This window comes from Rattus norvegicus, chromosome 13 (genome assembly GCF_021556685.1).
Source record: "Rattus norvegicus strain SHRSP/BbbUtx chromosome 13, alternate assembly SHRSP_T2T, whole genome shotgun sequence".
Lineage (NCBI taxonomy): Eukaryota > Metazoa > Chordata > Mammalia > Rodentia > Muridae > Rattus > Rattus norvegicus.
The window spans coordinates 47587804-47595756 of NC_141546.1; positions in this window are offsets into that span (position 1 = coordinate 47587804).

Consider the following 7953-nt stretch of genomic DNA (forward strand, 5'->3'; position numbering starts at 1 on the left):
TATCCCAGAGTTCAGATTATACAAATTGTAAAAACAAACAAACAAAAACCAAAAACTGATTACAGAGGAAACAATCTCATTAAAGGCAATTTAAAAAACATCTTATGGCTCATGTTTCCAGTCCACAATTAAACACTGGTAGCATAAATAGACTCCTAAGAACAATTGTCACAAATCTATACAGTGAATGAGTTCCCCACGAATAAGAGCTTGCACAGCAAAAAAAGGAGAAAATGTGGGGTGGAGGGGTGGGGGAGGGGTTAAGAGCAGGGGAAGGGTGTTTGCAGAAGAGGATGCTGGGGCTCCAAAGATAGCTTGGCATTCTGAGCCTTTGCTGCATTTGCAGAGGACGTGGGCTCCATCCCCAGAATGTAGGACTGTCTGCAACCCAGCCACCAAGGGCACCAGACACACAGATTGTGCCCAGACAAACACACTTGTAAAATAAAAAGAGAGCGCTCTGTAGGCTATGAGCCCGTCGGTGTTCCTGGTCACTATTAGTTGCCTATTTAGAGATGATACGAAAGGGCCAGCAAGATGGCTCAGTGGGACAAAGCACTTATGCCCTATGGACACAAAGTAAATAACATAAAATGCTTTCAAAGCATTTAAAATGTAATAGTGAAGACAGCAGTACTGGCTTGTGTGTCAACTTGACACAAGCTGGGGTTATCACAGGGAAAGGAGCCTCCCTTGAGGAAAAGCCTCCATGAGATTCAGCTGTAAGGCATTTTCTCAATTAGTGGTCAAGGTGGGAAGTCCCAGCCCATTGTGGGTGGTGCCGTCCCTGGGCTGGTGGTCTTGGGTTCTATAAGAGAGCAAGCTGAGCAAGCTACGGGAATCGAGCCAGTAAGAAACATCCCTCCATGGCCTCTGCATCAGCTCCTGCTTCCTGACCTGCTTGAGTTCCAGTCCTGACTTCGTTTGGTGATGAACAGCAATGTGGAAGTGTAAGCTGAATAAACCCTTTCCTCCCCAACTTGCTTCTTGGTCATGATGTTTGTGCAGAAGTAGGAACCCTGACTAAGACACTAAACCTTTGTGACGAGTCAAAGCACTCTTTGGAAGAAAAGGTACATTTTAAATTTTACTTAATATTGTGAAATCTTTACTTGTTTGTCTACATGGGCAAGCCTGAGCGTGCGAAGGCATATGAGACAGGCCAGGAGAGAACTGGAAAGAGTTCACCTTTTCCTTCACTGTGTGGGTCTGGGGGTCAAACTCAGGCTGTCAGGCTTGGCCCACTGAGTCATCTTGCTGGCCTAGTATTACTTTTTAAGAGTTTTTTTTTTAAGACATTATATTAAAAGCATCAATAGCCTCACATAGTAACACATGCCTGTAGTTCTGGAACTTGAGAGGAGGATCAAGAGTTCAAAGTCACCCTCAGCTATGTAGTGAATTCAAAGCCAGTCTAGACTACAAGAGTCTGCTTCAAGCTATACCCTGAAAACAAAAATCCCTAAAAGAAATAGAAGAACAGGAATTCTTTAGACCAAATAAAACTAATTTGAAAGTAAAAAGGATCTGACTGTATAAACATTAGGAAGTAGACAAGCCTCCAGAAAATCTAATTAAAAGGAGAGCATAGGCAAGGGGGTAAGTAATCTACGAACACAACGAACAAGTTTCCTCCCCAAGGGCTTTTTGTTCCCTTTCACTATCTTTCCTTTTGAAAGATCCCTTCAAGGGCAACCAGCTTTGGAAATATATTTCCAGATCATAAATGTAATACAAGCCCACATTTTTTTCTGAGTGGTATGGACTGCCTACTAGAGCCGTGTGCCATAATCAGCTAAAAATGACTGGATTTTGAACACTCTTTAATGTGTTCAAGAAGCCAGCAAGAGAAGCAAGGGAAGTTGGCTATGTTACGCCTACTCCAAGGGGTTACTGGCTGAGTGATGTGTCTTAGCTTGCTACTTTTAATTCCTTTGTTTAAGCATCTGAGGGAGGGTGTCACTGAGGTAGCCCAGGCTAGATCTCAGAATCTATTGCCTCCTGCCTCTGCCTCTCTCCAGGTGGAGACTCTCTGCAGGTGTGCATGACTGTGTGTGGTCTTACTTAGGAAGAAGAAAGAAAACACCGAAACCCTGATAATGCTTTCCTGTGCCTGCGACTGCTCCATCCCAGGGTCTGGAACAAACTAGGTGAACACTCTACAACCCACTAACCCACTGTACCGATAGGCCATGACTTGTCTTTTATGATTACTGAAGACATTTTAGGCTGGGCATCTGTTTTACCATTTACAGTTGGGCACATACATACAAAGTAAAAATTAGTGGGGGTGGGGTTGGGGATTTAGCTCAGCGGTAGAGCGCTTGCCTAGCCAAGTGCAAGGCCCTGGGTTCAGTCCCCAGCTCCGAAAAAAAGAAAAAAGAAAAAAAAATTAGTGGGGGACGAGAGGAGTGCTAAAGGCATGCTGTGACCTCTGTTTTGTCTCTCTAACTCCTCTGCTCATGACTCTGTGCACTAAGGACATTAAAAATATATTCTTTTTTTTTTTCATTATAAAAAGTTTTCTTTTCAGCAAGGCATAATGGCACAGACTTTCAATCCCAGCACTCAGGATTTCGGGCCAGCTTGGTCTGTGTTATATGTGTGTGGTGTGCATGTATGTGTTCACAGATATAGAAACACAAGAATGTGCGTATGCACAGGCATACACATATATGGGGAGGCCCAAAGTTGAGGCTGGGTGTCTTCCTCAACAGCTCTGCATGTTATGGCCTCTTACTGCACTGGAGTTCACTGATTCCAGGCAGTGTGACTGCCTAGCTTGCCCTGGGGATCCATGGGCTCTGCTTCCTGAGCACTGGGATCACGGGGTGATTAATGTGCCTGTCCAGCTTTACGGGTGAGCTCTTGGCCTCACTTTTGCACGACCAGCACTTTATCCTCCGAGCCTCTTCGGCCACAGCCCTGAAGGAGCCGTAACTGAGCAAGGGATAGGAGCAAGGTCTTAGAATCCAGAAAATTCCATCCCACCGGCCTGGGCTGCACAGAGAACTCCAGCCAGCCAAGGGGTGAACGATGCGACCCTGATCAAGAAGGAAAGAGAGAAAGAGAAAGAGGAAGAGGAAGAGAAGGAGGCAGAAAGGAATAGGGGAGGGAAAGAGAAATAAGAATTCAATTCATTGGTGTAAGAAATCCAATTTTGAGCATAATAAAGTAAAATCATACCAATTTTACTAGGCCTGCAATGGAAAAACTACAGAACGGAAGTGAAACTAAGCAAGACAAAACCAAATTAATAGATAATTGGGGCAACAATTTTGTAAAGACCTCAAAGCTGGAAGAGATGGGTCAATGGCCGAGAGTACACACTGCTCTTTCAGAGAACTTGAATTTGGTTCTCAGTACCCAGGTAGGGCAACTCACAACCACATGTAACTCTAGCTCCAGGGAATCCAACACATTCCTCTCAGGGGTGCGCGTGTGCGCACACACACACACAGACTCACACACACATATACACACTCACACACACACTCACACACTCATACACACACTCACACACACTCACACACACTCACACACATTCACACACATACACACACACTCACACACAAACACACACTCACACACATACACACTCACACACATACACACACTCACACACACATATACACACACTCACACACTCACATATACACACACTCACACACTCACACACATACACACACTCACACACATATACACACTCACACACTCACACACATACACACACTCACACACATATACACACTCACACACTCACATATACACACACTCACACACATACACACACTCACATACAGCACACACACACTCACACACACACTCACACACATACACACACTCACTCACACACACATACACACACATACACACACTCACACACACATACACTCACACATACACACACTCACACATATACACACATATACACACACTCACACACTCACACTCACACACACACACACTCACACACATACACACTCACACACATACACACTCACACATACACTCACACACACATACACACACTCACACACACTCACAAACATACACACACTCACACTCACACACTCACTCACACACATATACACACACATACACACTCACACACTCACTCACACACATATACACACACTCACACACATACACACTCACATACACCACACACTCACACACACATATACACACTCACACACATACACACACTCACACATATACACACACTCACACACACTCACTCACACACTCACACACACATATACACACTCACACACATACACACACTCACTCACACACACATACACACACATACACACACTCACACACACATACACTCACACATACACACACTCACACATATACACACACATATACACACTCACACACTCACACTCACACACTCACACACTCACACACACATATACACACTCACACACACTCACAATACACTCACACACACATACACACTCACACACACTCACAAACATACACACACTCACACACACTCACTCACACACTCACTCACACACATATACACACTCACACACATACACACTCACATACACCACACACTCACACACACACTCACACACACATATACACACTCACACACATACACACACTCACTCACACACATACACACACATACACACACTCACTCACACACACATACACTCACACACATACACACACTCACACATATACACACACACACATACACACACTCACACACACATACACACACACACTCACAAACATACACACAGTCACACACATACACACACTCACACACACTCACACACACACTCAATCACACACATATACACACACTCACACACATACACACACCACACACTCACACACATACACACACTCACACACACACTCACACACTCACACACATATACACACACTCACACACTCACACACACACTTACACACATACACACACTCACTCACACACATACACTCACTCACACACATATACACACACTCACACACTTACACACACACTTACACACATACACACACTCACTCACACACACACACACACTCACTCACACACATATACACACATCACACACACTCACACACACTCACACACTCACACACATATACACACTCACACACATACACACATACACACACTCACACACACACATACACACTCACACACACATACACACACTCACACACTCACAAACATACACACTCACACACATACACACACTCACACACTCACACACTCACTCACACACTCACTCACACACAATATACACACTCACACACATACACACTCACACACTCACACACACTCACTCACACACATGTACACACTCACACATACACACACTCACACACATATACACACACTCACACACACTCACAAACATACACACTCACATACACACACTCACACATACACACACTCACACATACACACTCACACACAAATTAAAATATTATTACATAATTTTTCAAAGACCTCCTATGCATCACCATTAGAATGATAGATGACTGATCACTAACAGGAATGGAAGATAGGAGACATGCATCTCTCTGCCTCTGTTTCTCTCTCTGTATCTGTCTCCTCTCTTTCTCTATGTCTCTCCTATCTTTCACCTCTCTCTCCTTTCTCTTCTCTGTCTCTCTCCCTCTTTGTCTCTCTGTTTCCATCTCTGCCCCTGCTTGTGGATCAGATGTAAACTCTCAGCTACTGCTCCAGCACCATCCCTGCTTGCCTTTCTCCCCACCGTGGTGGTCATGGACTCACCATCTGCAACTGTGAGCCTCTCCGTAAGCTCTCTCTTTTAGAAGTCGCCTCTTCACAGCAATAGAAAAGGAACTAGGACACTTAGGAAGCTGAAAAGAATAAAACAAACCCAGAGGGAATAGGAGGAAGAATAAAACCAAGTATGGTAGCTCTTGGTTGTAATCGCAGCCATTGAGCTCAAGGCTGCCCTAGACTCTAGAGTGAATCTTAGATCAGAGCATGGGCATGGGGGAGGGGTGGGGATGAGGATGCTGGATATGGTGGTACACGTCTTAATCTCAGCACTCAGAGGCAGGGGAAGGAGGAATACTGTGAGTTCAAGGCTAGTCTGGTCTACGTACTGAGTTCCAGGACAGTCAGGGCTACAGAGTGATACCTTGTCTAAGAAACAGAAAGGGGACCTGGAGAAATGGCTCAGTGGTTAAGAATGCATATTGTTCTTGCATGAGATAGGGATTCAATTCCTAGCATCCACACAGGGCAGCTTACAACTGCCTGTAACTGCAGCTTCCAGGATCAGCAGAACTGAAATGACTAACACAGTTGATAAATACATTTTTTAAGTTCATGATAAAGAAGCAATGGCACAAATGAATACAGTGTAACCAACTCCACGCCAATATATTATAAATAGACAAATGTGGGACAGTCTTAAAAATATACAGTTTAAAAAATATATATACAGTTTAATTAGCAGAATGGATTAAAGAAGAAACAGTGCTTTAATCTTCAGGGTTCTTTGTTTGTTTGTTTGTTTGTTTGTTTTTGGAGGTGGGGATGCATGCACACATGTGAATTCTCTCACTCTGGATGTAGACTGGCCAGAAAGCCTCAAAGATCTCCCCATCTTTGCCTCCCTAACATCAGGATTTAAAAAAAGTCACCATGCCTATTTTTTTAAAAGATTTATTTATTTATTTCATGTATGTGAGTACATTGTTACTGTCTTCAGACACACCAGAAGAGGGCATCAGACCCCATTATAGATGGTCGTGAGCCACCATGTGGTTGCTGGAAATTGAACTCAGGACCTCTAGGAGAACACTCAATGTTCTTAACCACTGAGCCATCTCTCCAACTCACATGCCTAGCTTTTTAGATGCAGGTTCTCAATTGAACTTGGAGAATACTCATGCTTTTGAGGAAAGCACTTCAATTTGAGCTCTTCCTGCCTCAGCCACCCAGGTGCTAGGATTACAGGCATGGAATACTTTACCCAGTTCATCAGTTACTTTCCTATTGCTGTGGTAAAACCATGGCGAGGTTACTTGCAGAAGGAAAAGTTCATCTGAGATTTTGGTTCCAAAGGGTTAGTTAGAGTCCATCACAATAGAGCAGAGGCAGCAGCTGACAGCCCACAGCTTGAGCCAGAGATATAAAGCGGAAGAATGAACTAGGAGTGGCTTGAATCTTTAAATTGCCTCCAGGAACATCCTTCTTCCACACTTCCTAAACCTCCTAAATAGCGTCACCAACTGGGGACCAGGTATTCAAATGAGACTGTGGGAGACATCTTATTCAAACTACTACATCCAGGTAACACCACCACCACCACTACCACCACCACCACACACACACACATACATACATACATACATACATACATACATACATACATACACATATACACATATACACACAGACATACACACATAAAACACACATTCATACATATACACAAAACACAACTACATATACACACATACACAAACATACATACACACACATATATACAAATATATACAAACACAAAACATATGCATACATTCATATACACACATACATACATATACACACAAAACACACATACATACACACATATACACAAACATATACATACACACAAATATACACACATATATACACATACACAAAACACACACATACATATATGTACACACACGTACACATACAAACACACAAACATGCACACATACATGCACACAAACACACACTTTCATACACACACAAACACACACATTCATACACACAAACATACAGACACACACACACACACACACACACACACACACCTCTTTTCTTTTTTATTTTAGTTCTGGGGATGGAACTCCAGGCTTTGGGCATACGAGATAAGGCAAACATTGCCAGCCCTAAAATCTGTTGGTGGAAAGAAACACAGAAGTATATTTCAGTCCTCAACACGATTGCCAAACTAA